Source organism: Oxyura jamaicensis, chromosome 2 (genome assembly GCF_011077185.1).
Source record: "Oxyura jamaicensis isolate SHBP4307 breed ruddy duck chromosome 2, BPBGC_Ojam_1.0, whole genome shotgun sequence".
Classification (NCBI taxonomy): domain Eukaryota; kingdom Metazoa; phylum Chordata; class Aves; order Anseriformes; family Anatidae; genus Oxyura; species Oxyura jamaicensis.
The window spans coordinates 140,217,954-140,235,603 of NC_048894.1; positions in this window are offsets into that span (position 1 = coordinate 140,217,954).

Below are 17,650 nucleotides of genomic sequence, written 5' to 3' on the forward strand. Positions count from 1 at the left end.
ATAGATAGATAGATAGATAGATAGATAGATAGATAGATAGATAGATAGATAGATAGATAAATAAATCTCTTACAGATGCTCCTGTCTCACAGAGCTAAACTTTTTTTCACAAATATGTCCTGATTCTTAGTATAAATTATGCTTATTTGTTGGTGGTGGTTTTTGTTGTTGTTGTTGTTTGTTTGTTTCCTTCTTTCTTCCTTTGTCTTTGTCTGGCAGCAGAAGGATTCACTTCTTGAAAAATAAAACAAAATTTTACCTAAAAATAAGTAGGAATTGTTCGGACTCAGACTTTTCATCCAGAAAAAGCATCCTCGTTCATTCGGAGTATCTGAATGTTAATGTGTTTATCAGATGTTTATGCTGCTCTGAATTTAGAAAATTAAATGGTGAAATTTTTGCCTTTTACATCCTTAGGAGATATTAGAGCAGAGATATTGCTTTTCTGAATGTAAATTTATTTGTACCTTTTACCCAAACAATGTCGCCCTGTATCCTTGCATTTCTATACTTTTGTTTCTCAGTTTTACCACTTTCCAAAACTTTTAGCATGTAGATTACTCTACATTCAGTTTTACATGTGAGAATGCAAAAAAAAAGTACCAACTGTTACAGTAGGTTCTCACTGGGAAAGATTCTTACACAGATGATGGTCAAATGCCTGTCCCAAATTCTTCAAGTATTAATTACTTGAAGGAGAAAAATCTGATAAACTTTGACCATTGCTACAAACATATCTCAGTGTTGGCTTTGATACAAAAGTCAAATGATATCCTATGGTACATAGAACAGAATATAAAAAGATAAATCTTCCTTGAGATAGTCAAAACACCTTAAGAGTTTGAGTTCCAATTTCAGAATAAACTGTTAATTCAGAAGTGGCTTTGAGGTTTGGACTTCATGGTGAAACAGTATCTACTTGTTTATTAAAACATTCCCCTTTCTGAATAAGGCCTTCCCATCTGCTTATTTTTAACTGACCTGAGTCTATCAGCCCTTGAGGTGTAGGTAACTACAGTGTCAGAGCCCTGAGCAGATCTTAAGGATTTGATGCACCTTCAAGAAAGTATTGACAATTTGAACTGTAGAACCTGCTAGGGTGGGCTAGGCAGAGCTCACTTCAGTTGTCAAAGCCTGGGCTCAATTTGAAAGCCTGGCAGTCAGCTAACTTAGTAGGAAACAAGTATGGAACTTTAAAGTAGCATTTTTTACGCACACACATCCACCCCACACACAAGCCTGCCAGGACAAATGTATATTCACTAGGTTAAGTTAATAACATCTAAGTCCATCACAAATATTTATAAATATCTTTGTATTTTAAATCATGTGGTTTTGTGGTTTTGTTTTGTTTTGTTATTTTCATTGTTCTGCCTCTTCATATCATAGAACATTTTTTTTTCTAAAAACTTTGTGTACATTTTTCTCAATGACCTATGACCAAGAGTGATGAGAAGGAGAACTGTAGAAACGAACCTAAAACACCAGTGAAATTGGGTCTGTCAGAGACAGGTCTGCTGGGCATTAATTTTGAACGTGATTATATTCTGGCTACACAGTATAGAAAATGTTCTAATAACAGCTTTGGCACAGCCACACACTCCCATACTAATTTAACTTGTCAGGCTCATCATAAAGTGAACTGTGTACATTTTATTTTAATTTTCTGTATATCATACAGAAAATAAGACCAATTCCATGTGAGAAAGTAACAAAATAGTGGGATAAAGCCACAGCTGTCACACCATTACTAGGACTGAGACTTCAAGGACAGGCAGTAAAAAGTACCTAATTTATGATAACAGAAAAAAAAAAAAAAAAAAAAAAAAAAAAAAAAAAAAAAGTATGATTCTGCTGAAACATCCTTTCCTCAGGATTAATGCCCAAATGACAAAGAGGGCAATGAAATCCTATTAAAATATGGATGTCCTATGGGCTTCTGTGTGACTTGTGTAAGCTGCATGCAATGATCCCTACAGAAATCATTTCAGTGGGTACATGCAACTCTGTGTTTTATTCACTACTCATTTTCCAATAGTAACATCATAGAGACCTCATACTAACTTCTATGAATGATTTAACCACATAAGACAGGATTTCACTGCCAGAACTTGATCATGTGCAGTTAAGACATCAATGTGTGGTGTCTACAGTCTCCCATTATAGTTCACGGAGAAAAATAAGCACTTCTGGCAAATCATTTCATCTTGAGATAAGCATACCCAAAATATGTTTCTCCATTATTTAATCTTCTTACAGCCTTTATTTCTTTAATAGAGAGATATAGAAGTGTTTGTTCAGCCGTAGGGCGCAGAGGTGCTGGAGGCAATTTTAACAAAGACATTTAGACAAATGCTCCTAATTACCAAATTCAGGAGAAATTAGGTAGCTAGAGTGATTATGTTTGCCTAAGGTTAAGCTGTGAATCAAAATCTTCTTGTAGTATCTGTCTTTGGCCTGTGGTCATACACAAAATTTTTGGCAAAGCAGGGAAATGGCATGAATTTTTCAGGTTTAGATTAGTACTAAAACTGCCTGGTCATCCATCCTCTATTTTATCTCTCAGTATGGTCTAACTGGTCTTCGTTCCTTAATGTTTATTTGGCTAGTTCCTCTGTGTCACTGGAGTCACTGCTTATGAGAAACTCCCTTATACATTATCCCTTAACAAAATTGTTCCTATTGCAAACACATTTTTTGAAAAGTGGTATAAATATCCCCAAAGAGGATTAGCACAGCCTCCTTCCAGCAGGCTGACAAGTTTTCCTTTGTTTCCATGTCTTTTCTTCCCTGGCACCATAAACCTCCTTGCTAAATTCAGGTACCCTTGAAGTATCAGTACTCATCAACATGATGGGATGTCAGCACCCTGGCTGAAAACCCTGAGAGAGGAGGCATTGAAGTATATTTTGAAGTGGGACAAACTCAGAGAGTTTCAGACAGACAGGAGGAAAGACAGACAGATGAGCTAGCACAGTTTTAAAAGACATGCTATTGGTAAAGAAAGGGGCTGTTCCCAAAACTCACACTCATATCATTATCAGCCCATTACCCATTTGGAGGAAAGAACAGTGAATTTGGGACTAACACACATTGTAACCCTCATCTCTCGCCTTGTTCTAGGATTGATATAAATTGTTCATCAGATATGAGATAGTTCTGTTTAGAAACTGCATAGCTGCAATAGTGCAATGAACAAGCATATCCATCTTCTGATTGGAGCTTGTTAGTTCCAAAATGTGGCATGATGCTAGCACATTATGTGCACCACATAATGTGCAGCACATGAAATGGCTTTCTTGTGTCTCACTGTAATAGAACATGGGCAAAACTTTCCTGTGTTTGCCCACATCCACCAGTAGACACGCCCTTGCGGTCACGTCTTTGCACCAGACCAACTGACTGGTGTCCTGCAGAATGGCAAGGTGAGGGTTCAGGTACAGCACACTTGTTGCACTTCCCAAAAACTGAGGGGAGAGAGGGTTCAGCCATGCTTCTTGCAGCCCACACTGAGATTTATGAAGCCGGTAGCCAAAGCAAGAGACAAAGGACAACAATGTGTACAAAAGCTTCAGGCATGTCTACAAAGCAAAGATGAGAAACCTTTGAACATTTTGAAGCTTAAACAGTTATTTAGATCCACAGTGTTGGCTTCATGGCTATTTTGTGATACTAGACCCAATTCCAGATATTCAGAGAAAGACACTAGTTTTTTTTGTTTGTTTGTTTTTCCTAAAAGGATTATCTATTTAATCACAAAATATGCCTAACAGCTGATTACTCTATAAAAGCTGGTGGAAGCTTTTCCTGTTCTACTAGAATACCTCTTTGAAATTAGTTATAATGACATTATAAAAGCACACAATGTTTTATAATTAACTGTTAATAGGTGGATACATGATTTGAAAAGGTTTAATACTTTAATTAAATTACTTAAACATTTACATTGTTCTAATCAAGTGTTAACAAAAGAACACAATGCCTATTTTTATCATTAATTTTTTAAAAAAATTTTAATGAATTTAAATAAGATTCTGGCTTAAACCTTTGTATTCATTGGTAAGTGTAAAAGATAAAAACTTGAATGTCTTATTCCTTAGCAAGTGATAATGATTTTCTCAGCAGATGTTTACAACGGACGGAAAAGTTCCTACATTAAAACAAGTTTTACTAAATCTGTTACTAAATGTTAATCCCTCAAATTTCTATCTTTTTTAATTTGCTGCTTGTATGTTAAAGATGAAAGGATGAAGCACTGATGTTCATTTTCCTTCTTTCTTACAGCTTTACTACATGCAAGCAAATAACTTGCTAATCACAAGTGACAAGAAGACTCTTCACACAGTTACAGGTTTGGGGCTTAAAGTCATTTAATATTATGAAAAAAAATATCTGTTTTTCATTCACATTTCATCTGTCCATGGGAGAAGAAGCAGTGGTGCCACATGGAACTAGACAACTGAAAAATAGGTAACTCTTCAACAAAAGAGAATTTGTAGCCCAAAGCATGTGACAGATAAGTGAGTTTAGAAGTATCATCCAGTTTTTTTTTGTTGTTGTTGTTTTTTGTGAATTGTGTGTCTACTAGTGTAAGGCAAGTAGTCGGAGGTGGGGGGGAGAGAGGGGGAAAGTATCAGTCATTGAGACAGTGGTGTCATGGTCTTGAGAAATTGTAGGCAGGAGTGATTTTGGGACTGCCTCCCGACTTTATGAGGTAAGCCCCACCCACTCCCCCCCCCCAAAAAAAAAAGCAAAAAAAAAGCTCCTTTTTCTTCAGAACCTACTGTGTCTAAAAAGACAACAGTATTAAAGTTACCAAAATCTCTGTGTATTTTCTCCTACAAAATGTCTTAAAAAACATTATAATGTTATGAGCTATGACTTGAGGCAAAACCCAAGATAGCACTTTAAGCATCTATTAACATGGCCATCCCTATGCAGCCTCTAGCTCCAAGAGTCTCCAGAAGCTGAGTGCCTGAACTTATTTTCCCTAAACCATAACCTCTCTATTTTTTTTTTTTAAATCCTTTTTAAACATCCACTACTAGGTAGCTATCAAAAGTAGGAGGCAGTCAAACATGGACTCTAGATTCAGTCAAGTACAACAGCTCTGGCTTTATATTTTTATGGAATTTCTTCTGGAAGTTCCTCAGTTTTATATAGTTATTCAGTGTTTAAAATAGGAAATGAATCACAAGAATCTCTGCAGTACATTGGAAGAGGCACAGTTTGGAGAGAGGGTTAATGTTTTAATTTTATATCACATGGTGAAGTATTATTAAAACCATAAAAATGATTACAAGGTTAACACTGACGTTTAGACTTTCTTTTATGGGAAAAAAAGTCATACAGATTAACCACAGTTTTGAGCGAAGATCAATTTTGGCCTATTGAAAAATAAATAAGGTGATATGGGTCTTTGTTTCTGCTACTTAGCTTTCACTTAGTTAAATTCCTTTGAAATGCAGCAAATATCAAAAAGAACTATGAAATACACATAAAACTCCTCCCTATTTTTAACACTGCTTTGAGGAGAGTAAACTGCACAGTAAGAGTTTAAAAGTATTTTTAAGTTTTAATTGTAGTGAATTCCAGTTACGTATTTCACTTTTCTTTTTTTTTTATATATTATCTATTGCCACAAAAGAGTCAAATTATGCTAGATACTGTCATACAAATGCACAATAAAACAATAATCTTTGCAACTAAAGCCAAGGAGTTTATGCTTGGCCATACACTATATCTTCAGTGACCAGCTGAAGAGTAATTAATATCCAAAACTGGGTTTTGACAGAGCAGTACTTGAGAAGAATCAAGTGAAAAAATGAGGTAAATGCAAAGCTAAAAAGTGACTGAACATTCAGAATCCATGATTCACTGCATTTGTCTTTAGGAATAAATATGCAGTGTGTGTGGTCCTAGCAGTCTTTGGAGGGTTTACCAGAGGGTTACTCTAAGATGGAGCTTACGACAGAGTGATAGAGAGAATCTAAAAAATACTGTATACTGTATGTCAAGTGAATTAAAAAAATAATGAAAAATATATAATATTGTAAAATATTCCGTATGGATGAACTGAGACACATCTGTCAACTGCTATGGAACTATATGCTTTTATATTAATAATATATTTTGCACTGTAGTGCTAAATATAAACCAGGCACCGTGCAAGCTGTTTTTCAAGCATCCCCATTCAGCCTTGCCAGCAAATGTCAGCAGTGAACCCCACAACACCCAGTGCCTAGGGCCTCTCTTACACAGAGAATGCCAATTGTGCTGAACTATGGGAGCACTTATACTGTGAAGAACAGAGGCTAAAACAAGACCCACCAAGCTTATTTTCACTTGAGATCAAAGACAGAATGTGAGTTCAACTCTCTAGACATCAAAGACCAGCACACAAGCCCACTGTGCCACCTCGACCTGAAATTATGTCCTTATGTACAGTGGGAAGTGTACAGCTTTTATCTCCAAATTTGGTGAAAAAAAAAAAATCCATTAGCTAAAAGTATCAAATCAATGTAAATAACAGTAATGAGAATAGTAGTAATCATTATCTGCACTTGATCAATAAGAATGCTGCTAATGAAAAAATATTGTTTCCTCTCTGCCAAGATTTCATGTTAAGTAGACTATGAAAATTATTGAGTCAAAAGACCTTACTGGCAGTATAATTTTCCTTTTAATAGAATTCAATGACACTAACTGACTTAAATTTCCCATGGCCTTATTTTTTTTTATATACAGAGACCTCAGAGCTGGCTTCTAGTTAAACCTACCTCACTAAACCTAAGGTTATGAACAATTGTAGTCTTATTTCAATGCCCACTGAAACCATCAGAAAGGCCACCCATTGCTCCAAACAAGGGTGGAAGTAGCAGATGGTTCCACAAATATGGCTGGTATATGCTTTTGTTCATCATTCAAGTTTTCTTGAAAATAAGTACACTGAAACAAAACAGAGTGAAGACCTCACTAGTGCCACCAGAGCAGTGCTAGATATGCAATGTTTGGATTTCCAGAAGTGAAAAGGCAGCTGTTTTTTTAAGCTGGGGGAATGGCTAAACCACACATGGAAGCAGATAATGTACAAGCATAAATCAGGAGTTAGCCCAGCTTTGCGCATGAACTTGACAATAAACAGCAAATTGCTTATGCCACTTTGTCATGTGACAGTAAGAGGACAAGTTCAGAGCATACACTTATAGCTAGTCTAATGGCATTTGAACTTATTATTTTATTTGGGACACCACATGACATATTTTCAGTAGAGGTATAGACAATTAACTAGAGAATCACCCTGCTGGTGATAGAATAGTTCTTCCTAGTCCTTCATAGCAGACTCCACAGAGGTAATGAAACCTATAAAAACACGAGGACCGGAAACTGAAAAATTAATCAATGCATTGATGTAATCAGTTTTTCGGTTCCCAAAATATATCATGAAAAATAACCAAAGACACCTGGATGGAAGAGTGGGTTTCATAAATCATGCAGGCAGGATAGGTATGCCACACTAAAATATTTTCTGTTAATGTACTACTGTACCGTAACTATGAGCTCTTGGTGAAGGACTGCCTGAAGCTTTGTGAATATCACAACCCACCTCACTACTGGCCCTCCAGTAATTAGCAAAGGTAGGCTGTTACCTACATGTGAACTAAGTCTAGTTATGAAGGTTATGTCTAGTCTAGGCACCAGGCACACAGGTGTTGTGTACCCTTAAACATCCATGCCAACAACCCAGAACAACCTATACCTTCTTTCCAATGAACAAACTGAGCTTCCCACTGTAAAAGCAAAAGTATATGGGGAAGATAACATGTACAGTACACACCCAGGTCCAACAACAGTGAGGTGTGTGGAAGTACTCCAAGGCTCTGAGGCTTAGATCTAGTGACACATGATTGTCTCTCCCATCTGCAAGGGATTTTCACTTGCTAACTGTAAAATAATTTCATTGTGAAACATCAGACAGAAGTAAATCTAGTCTACCCATAGAACTTCAGCAACCCATAGTCCAGAACTACACACAAACTGAAATTTTTAATTCTGGAAAAGCTATACAAGAGGAAATACAGTGAACACAATCAAGTATGTTTATAATCTTCCTTTCAATCACCATGAATCTCTGTGCTGCAACATGCCAACATCTTTTATGACATTGAAGGCTGATTACAAGGGGTTACTTTCACTCTTTTTGACTTGTGTTCAAATGGCTGCCTGGTATTAGCCAGGCACTGAGCACTCATACCTCTCTCTGCAGCTGGGATTGAACAAGGATCATAAATTCAATGCTGTTTGCTCATCTTCTGTTGTGCAACAAGTGGATGCACAATACACTGTGATAAAGAGTTGTAGCTAATAAAAGCTGGAGGACTAAATAAACATAAAAACTGAATTGCCCTTTGGGCCCATAGAAGGCTTGCCTCCCAGGCTGTAAGGCCCATTTACAAGTAGAAAGTGATGTCAGTCATCACATTATGCCCACACACATTGTATGTGAGTCCTGACCATATTTAGATATTAAGAAAATATATATGTATTTGAGCAATTCACTGTACATATTTATAAATACAAAAGGAAAAAGTATCTTTGAATATATATATGAACTTCTAGAATTTCAGAAAGAAATTATTCAACTTCATTTTTTTCATCAGTCTGTTTCTATTACTGTATTTTATTAAATTTATATATTTTAATGTTCCTATAAAACTTAATATTTATAAGAAGGTGCCACTGAAGTAAGAATCCTCAGAGAATTTCATTAAAAATCTTTGTGTTTTTTCCTGTCCTATGAAAATAAATAACCATTTCTTCAAATGGTCTGAATATTGCTATATAACAATACCCTTTGTCTCTCTGGAATAAAGCTAACTTTATTGTGTTTTGAAAATGTCCACTCTCAAATGCCTGTAAAACTCAAAGCACATACTGAAAACACTTCATTTTTTTCTTCCAGAACAAATATTAAAGAATAATGAGACTTAACTCAAAAAAAAAAAATAGCTGTTTAATAACCACCAGATTAAAAAATATCAAGGAAAACAAACAAACAAACAATCAAAACAAACAAACAAACAAAAAACATAGCACGCAGTTTGACCTAAGCATCCCTAGGCTACAGGGGTTGGGTCACGTACTAGCAACACTACCACCTTGAGCCATGGTTCCCAGGACTACAGCTAACATAGCCCATCCTAGATAGTCATGGTAAGAAAGAGTGACTGGGATTCATGGGGGAAGGGGCAGCTGTCAGATCCCCATTGACACTGACAACATTAAGGCATAGAAATTGACCCTGCAAGCAGTGATTGAATAGAGCAATGCTTTCCACTACAGTGGAAAGCAGTTAAAATTAGTCACCACCAAGACATATGGCTCAGAAACAGAGCACAAAGATGTTTATATGCGTAAAACTAAGTCTTCTACCTGCAGCTGATGGCAGGTAAGGCAGAATGAAGTTAGGCAAATCAGCTAAACATACCAGCTTCTAATTTCCCATCAGAAAATTATTTGGTTGCAGTAATACACAATATAGGCAAGAGTGCCGGGATCTCAGCCAGAGTGAACACACTGGCACATCAACAGATTAGCTGTAGTCAGACTAGCTTTGCAGGTTTATAGCAACTGAAAGTACATGTTGATTCATAGATTTATGCCCAAAAGACCTGAAATAGCTCATTCTTAGCACAATTATAAAGTGGATGGAAAAATTAATGGTGGTCATAATTACTGCACCTTCAACAAGTGAAAACCAAAAGTTATTTGAATCTCTCATGTTAATCCTTTATTCAGTTTTGCTTTATGTCTAAGTAATATTTTTTTAATATTTGTGGCAGTGGTTGCCTAGCTAATATTAAAAAAAAAAAATGTTAATAGTCTTTGCCAATATTATATTAAGAAGGACATCTAAGAAATGCAAACATTTAGTAGACTTTTATGAAAAGTGATGTCCGTCCAGTATCTCATACCACTGGATAAAAAAAGAAAACAAACTAAGAACTAGACCTCCGGAGTACATTCATATTTCATTTGACAAAGATAGTCACTCTTTGTCCTGAGAAATAATGTATACATATTATCATTATTTGTTTGCAGTCACCCAAATAGAGTCACATAATCTTTCACTACCCTTATAGCAAAGAGCTAACAGTCTAGATCCTACAAGACAAGGACAAAGATACATGAAAATACAGAAAATAAGTAAAGGAGGAAAACAACGGGTGATGGTACTGTGGCCATGAGTCTAGCTAGGTCAGTAAACATATCCAGCTACTTCATTGCTTTTTTCCTTCCCCTTCATGTCTTGTAGGCTACATAACTGTGTATTGATTTGGAATTTGTTGAAAGTTAAAACTCTTAACTGATTTTCCAGGGACAAAGAGTTGCATTTAAATTATTTTAATGTTCTCAGAAATACATAGCAAGAGGCAATACAAGTCAGCAAAGAAAAAATGTGGCTTAATTGGTACAGAGCAAATCCCATGAAAAAATAAATGGTGCTTGGGTTGGAAGGCAGGCTGGATGGAGATGCCTGGAAGATACAGATCTATTGAAAGCTTAAAGGCTCAGCCTCTTCAGCCCTCTATTATGCAAGGCAGGGGACTTAAATATGAGAGGACATTTCTTTACTGTGAGAGTCACAGCACTGGCACAGGTTGCCCAGAGAAGTTGTGGAGTCACCTTCTCTGGAACCTTCTTCTAAACCAGTCTGGATGCCATCCTGCGCAACGTGCTCTAGGTGATCCTGCTCAGCAGGGGGGTTGGACTAGATGATCCTCAGAAGTCCCTTCCAACCTTTGCCATTCTGTGATTCTGGATGAACTTCATCTGACTTTTGCCTGTATTTTACCAACACCTCACTCAGAACATGCTGCCTAGGTTTAATGCCTTGATTTAAAGTAATAATAATAATAATAATAATCTGATCAGAACTATTTTTGTCATATTTTCATTCTTTCAAAATGGTGGGAAAAAAATAAAATGTGATGTTTAAAGTTTAATACTTCCTCCCAAATTTCCATTAGCATCAACAAAAGATTCTAAATTGGTAGTTTTCTTCTGATATTCTTAGCAAATGTCACAAAAATGCTTGACTGAACAAGTAGAAGAGTAAAGACAGTGCTAGAAAAGACATGTTTAACAGTTCAGAATCACAAAATAGACAGTAAGGGTTTCAAGAAAGAACCTTTTAATAGAAGACAGACAATTTGTGTTTTGTTACCAGGGAAAGGGGAATCTCTGCAATATGAGGGTGTAAAATATATTAGGGAACAAGGTCTGCATACCAGCACCAAATTATATTGAATGTTTTGTTGTTGTTGTTGTTGTTGTTGTTGTTGTTTTGTAAGTTGAATGTTTAAAATCTGTGAGAGCTAAAACTTAAGATTTGTTTCCGTATGGATGAAAATGAAACATTCTTCCCAGAGATGGAGGGTCAAAGCTACAGCTTTGGACCTGTTGCTCTGGAAAGGAAGTTGAGTTTAGCACAAACCCCAGTTTACAGACATAAGAGGCAGAAAGGACAAAGGTGATATTATAGAAAGACAGCAAAGGAAAGAGAAAAGGAATGATTAACAATTGTGTTTCAGACATTCTGAGTTTACCCTGATACTGAAGAGCTCTGAGAAAACTGGCCAAGAATTTAAATTGGAGTGGAGGACTGAACTCCACTGAGTTGAGTCACTGTAATAAAGATGATAGCTGGAGTGTTGTTTGCAAAGAAGATCCACAGGAGGGGAAAAGAGAAGTAAGATTAAGGGGTAAGTCTGGTGAAACCTCAGAGAAATTTGGAAGGAAGGCATGCAGGCTCCCCAGAGAAACAGTAGCAGCAAATGTTCTTTGAACATACTGTTGCAACCTTTGTTTAAAAATCCAAACTTTTGTTTAAGGAAACACAATGAAACACTGCTGAATATAAATAAGCTCTATAATGTAGTAACTGGAAGATAATTTCTGAGATCTAAAGGATGGCTCTTAACAAGTAAGTTCGTAGCAGTATTTTCATCAAGCTATGAGCAACAAGGCAATTGCTGCTGCCAAGCACTCATGAGATTTAATGTTATAAAACATTGTTTCTCTTGGGCTCTCATTTCACATCTTCTGGTGTCTCTCTGTCTCTTAAGCAGGTTCTTACTTCTTCCACTAAATCTAATATAGAATTATAGCACTTAATACTAACTTTAGACAAAGATGACAAAGACTCTTAAATTCTTTATATTGATTTGAGAACTTGGGGTGGGGAGTGGGGAGTAATATAGAATTTGTACTTAAGCCTATAGAATTAAGCAGAGAATTATATGCCAAGATCAAGAAGTGTCTATAGAAAACTATATGTGTTCTATAAATTATATCAGTTTTATATTTACACATTACTTCTATTTGCAAAATGTATTTTGTGAATGACAGAGTATGGTGAATATGAGAATGCAATTTAATATAGTGCGACCCTTTCATTGAGGTCAGATAGTCAATTGACATAGAATGAAAAGCTCAGATTGTACTGAGAAATATCACATCTACAATCAATATTGAATACTGAAATTATTTAACGTGTATTTAATATACCAATAACTGGTAATAACTTTTAAAGCACAAAATTTACAGCATCTCAAGAACTGTTGGAAGGAACTATTCATTCTTAGGTTGCCCTCTACTGTTTAAGGCAAGAAATCAAATGGCATGTTTTACAGGACTGTAAAAAGTAGGATTTGGGAGAAAGTTCCGAGACTAGCTAGAACAGGAAAATAAAGGCTCACACACAGAATTCATATCTTCATAAAAAATAATTAATTTTAAAAGGTGACATCAGAGAAGTGAAAACTCTCTAAAGAGGACTTCATGATGTAGAAAATGTACTGAATTCTGAAATGTGACCAGATTTCTAATAGATTACAAACCTCTTATCTGTCCTGTGAGTAATCAGCTATAGGAACAAATCCTGCAGCTCTTATATAATTTCCCTTTCAAGTCAATGGTACAAATCTAATTCTTAGAAGCCTGACCACTCAGCTTAAATTCTTGGTTTGGAGAATTTAGCCTAGGAATGTGGCAAGAAACAGTGTCTTCTCTTCTTTTACTTGTACTTTATACAGGTATTATTATTATTATTATTATTATTATTTTAATATATAAATCCAGAAAATCTAGGGGTTGTGCTAACCAAATAATTAAACTAAACCAAATCCAGGTGCCTTTTGATCCTCAACAAAGTGCAAAATACTAAAGTTCTTGAAGAGTGCCCCTGGAAAGCCAAGCATTTACAGAAGTCAAGGGAAAGATTTACAGGTCTGGAAAGAGAGTCTCCATCCTTAACAAATAAAATCAATTTCTTATGAGAATGATCATATTTATCCCTTACATAGGGTTTTATTCAGCAACCTATCTCAAAAAAGTACAAAAGCTAGCTGCAGCATTACATTAAATAAATATCCAGACCCCAGTATGGCTTTGAGAAAGCAGGTAGGTAATAACAGCTCAAATTTCACAGTGATTTTCTGCCTGTCCTGCCAATCAGGTGATTCTTAACTTTGCAAACAAGGAGAATCAAATTTATTTGGACCAGAATCAAGGAGAGAGACTGGATGTGCTTGATTTAACTAGAACAGACAGATAGGTGGGTTCGTTGGTTGTCAGCAGTTGTCAGATATGGGGGAGGCCCAACCTGTGGCCCAGTTTAGTGACCATGGACTTTCAGAATGTGTTACAGTGTCTTCCTTCTGGGCAGGTGAAGCAGATTCCAGATAAAGGAGTTTATCATTCAGGTGAGCTCATGGAAAAAGACAGCACTATTTACTTGGAGTGCTTTATATGGACATGCTGGTCTGCTAGCTATATCATTTGCCTCTTTAAAGACAATATAATACTGTCAAAGATTTTATGTATTTATTTATTTATTTATTTATTTATTTATTTATTAAGAGGTAGCAAGAAAAGATCTAGTGATCATTGGCAATGAAGGACTAATAGGTAAAAGCTTGCCTTTGGAGTGATTTTAGGAGCACAGACCTGCTGGCTGAAACCACTAAGAGAAACAGGTTTCTTTAAAAGACTTTAATCATATTTGAGCTGCTATGAAAAAAATAAAATTATTGCCACATGACTTCACTATGGAGTATGGTGTTGGGGGGGGGGGGGGAACTTGAATGCTTCTTGTGCATTTTCATCAGACTCATCATTTAGGTTTCTTATACATCTTTATGTTTCTTTTATTTCTTCCACATTCCCTTTGGATATTTTTATTGCTCCAAATTATAGCTACATCTTGTGACCTTAACTTGAGCTTAACATAGTTTTAGTTTAGGATTGTGTATATTTAGGTTCACTAACAATAAACTTAATTTAAAAATTGAATTCACATAATAAATTCTAGAGAATGTAGTGTGTAGTGATCTCTCATTGCCTTAAGGGAGAAGATTTTCTGCCTCTAAAAACACATACTAAACTGACACAGACATGCAAGAACAATACCCAGTGACTACACAGAACAGGTTCTGGAGTCCTTTCATCCTATCCTCCCCTTCCTTTTCTAAACATCTTCAAAGGGTTGCCTCCATGAAAGAAAGAAGGTCACCCGTTTTTATTTGCTGACAGACTGAAGAGGAAGGACATGTGGAAGCTTTTCTTAGTTTGATTTATTGAAAAGGCAAATGTAAAAGGTCTGATACGTGACATTGGGATCCAGGACTCCTCACCACATAGCTCAGTTCTGTATCATGACTAACTCAGAAGAGTAAATAGCAACAGTCATATACAATAGTTGTTTTAGTGACTCACAATTATAAGTGACTCTTTTTTTTTTTCCATTTACACACTAGTCTAAGAGAATTCCAACATGGTTAAGTACTGTTTTATTTGTCCCTTTCAATTAGAGGAAGATGAAATACAGAGTGATCCTGCAATACAGAGAAGCTCCTCTGTTGGAAGTGACAATGTCTCTGATCTTTATTCAAATTTTGTCAAAATCTAAAGGAAGAGGCATAAATAACTAACCTTTTTAGTATTATAGACTGACTGATTCAGAGTTCTCAAGCCACACTGTAAGTGCAATTTTCCCAAAACCGACAGAGAAGAAATTAGTAACAAGAATAAAGTATAATGGAGAGCCTGGCCTTTTGCAATCACTCTAAGTACTTCTTTATAAGAGTTCAAAGTGGATGTGGTTTTATTTATTTATTTATGTATTTAAATAGTGCAAAACTGTTCAGGAAAGATTTCAGAAACAAAAGTGCTTCTATTTTTGCCACACTAGAATTCTTCAAAATGTTAGATTCATTACAACTGATAATCTGTACTTTCATTCATTTTACAAATGGGAAACCAGGCACTTCTCCATCTTCCAAGAGCACATGGGAAACCAGTTGGTAAATGTGCCTCAAAGTTGCAGCATTTCTGAAGATTTAGAAGGACCACCAGCAACACATTTCTTGAAAAACCTGGAAACAGTGGCTGCCAAAGAGTATTTGCTTTTTAGAGCCCTAAAGTTCTGTTCTAAACTTGGTCCTCTGGTTTTACCTCCAATATAGTCAGAAGACCTTTCTAATTAGGACATGTATTTCTAGTTTGTGATTCCTTAACCACCTTTAAATCAGGTCAGTCTTGCTACTTGGTGTCATGTCAACACAGATAGGTTTATTTCAAGCAAGGTGACATTTATTGCTATTATTATTCCTGCAAAAATGGTGTATTCTGCTTTTATCTTCTAGCTGTTTTATTATTTTTATTTTATTTTATTTTGTTTTATTTATTCCCCACTTCAATTTTTCCACTATGCTTTCATGACAAAAACTGTCAAGGATATACCTTTGGCATAGACCAGTCCCAGAGACTAATTCTAAAAATGTTTCAGAGAATGCCCAGTGAGACTGCCTTTTATGGTATTTAGTGACTATCTGTTGCTAAACCATGTGGCACAGTTTGCTTTCTCATCTATCACCATTCAGTCTGAGAAGTAGCAGAAAATGTTATTAAACAGCTTATAGCCATCTAACTGTATTATGCTTCTGATTCTCAGTAAATAAAACAAACACCATGGCAATGCCAATTCTCAGAGATACATTTGTAGAAGTTCAAGCTTCATGGGAGAGAAATCCCACTGATCTGTGAAGTTTCCAAATACTGGAACTTCTGATACGAGACATTTACCTAAATAAGGACTGTAGTGCTGTCCTTCCCCTCTGTCCAAGGCTTATGAGACCACATCTGGAGTATTTTGCCCTTATATGGGACTTGTCAGTACAAGGAGGATATTGACATACTGGAGCAGGTCCAGGAAGAGCCACTAAGATAGCCAAAAGGCTGAAGAACATGATGTACAAGGAGAGAATGAGACATCTGGGCCTATTTGGCCTTAAGAGGAAGAGGTTAAGGGGAGACACAGCTGCTGTCTACAGCTACCTGATCATAAGATAGATACAGTGAAGATGGATCCATATTCTTCTTGTGACTGACAGAAGAGAGGCAACAGACGTGTTAGGAACATAGTATGTCCTAATTAGATATTAGAAAACTTGTTTTTCCATGAATACTGGAACAGGTCACCCAGAAATGATGTGGAAGCTACATCCTTGGAGATGTTGCAGACTTGATTAGACACAGCCACGAGAAACCTGATCTAAGTAGATCTGCTTTGAGACAGTGATCATGCTGGATGATTTTCAGAGGTGCCTTCCTACACAAATTGATGTGCAACTCCTATTCAGTGGGTGGTGTTATTCACCCACCCAAGTTGTCATTGTCTGAGAACCTTGGCATATTCCTGTGAATTTGAATCCTACCAGGCTAGAAAAGGGCATTGATTGCAAGACTCAAAAAAAAAAAAAAAAAAAAAGGGGGGGGGGGGGGGGGGTGGAGTTCCAGCTACTGTATTATTACATAGAAGCCAGGAAATTCAATCTCTACAGTCTGATCTATAATAAAATAAACTAATAAAAAATATAATAAAAATACTACCCCCCTGATCTATTAAAGAACAGATACTTATACTCAGAGAGAACTTCACATGCTGTTTCCTGAATAGACAAATATACCTGTCTGTAGTCCTTATAAAAGTTCCATAAATTATAAATAAAACGTTCCGTAAATAAAAGGTTCCATAAGTCAATGGTTGCTCAAAACTCAAGATTTCTTAATCACACTTTAGAAGTTCTAATCACTCCAGTGGCTTGCATTAGGAGTTTGGACTCTAAACTGTTGGTCTGGATTTCATTTACCATTATTTACCAATTTTGCCTAAGAGTTGATATTAGGACAGAACATATGACTGTTCACATTTTTTAAATTACTAGAAAGTCTCGTGGTGCATTTCTTTTTCATGAAAAAAATAGCACTCTCAGACATCTGAGAACAGTTTGGCGACAGCACAGGATACAGGAGAAAGAAAATTTAGCTATATAGACATAAGTTGTGCCATTACACATCCCCTAATGGCCCATTTTAATTACACGCACAGATGCAAACTAGGATTCTAACCCTCAGGCTCTTAATTCTTTTCCTGAATATAGCATGTATTCACACAAATTCCTTATGAATGCAAAAATGAGTAAATCATTATTGAATAACTTTTGAATGCTACCTGTGGATAATCCATCCATCTTTTAATTTTGGAAAGGAGGGACTAGCTGTATTCTGAGAATTCTATGCCAAAGCA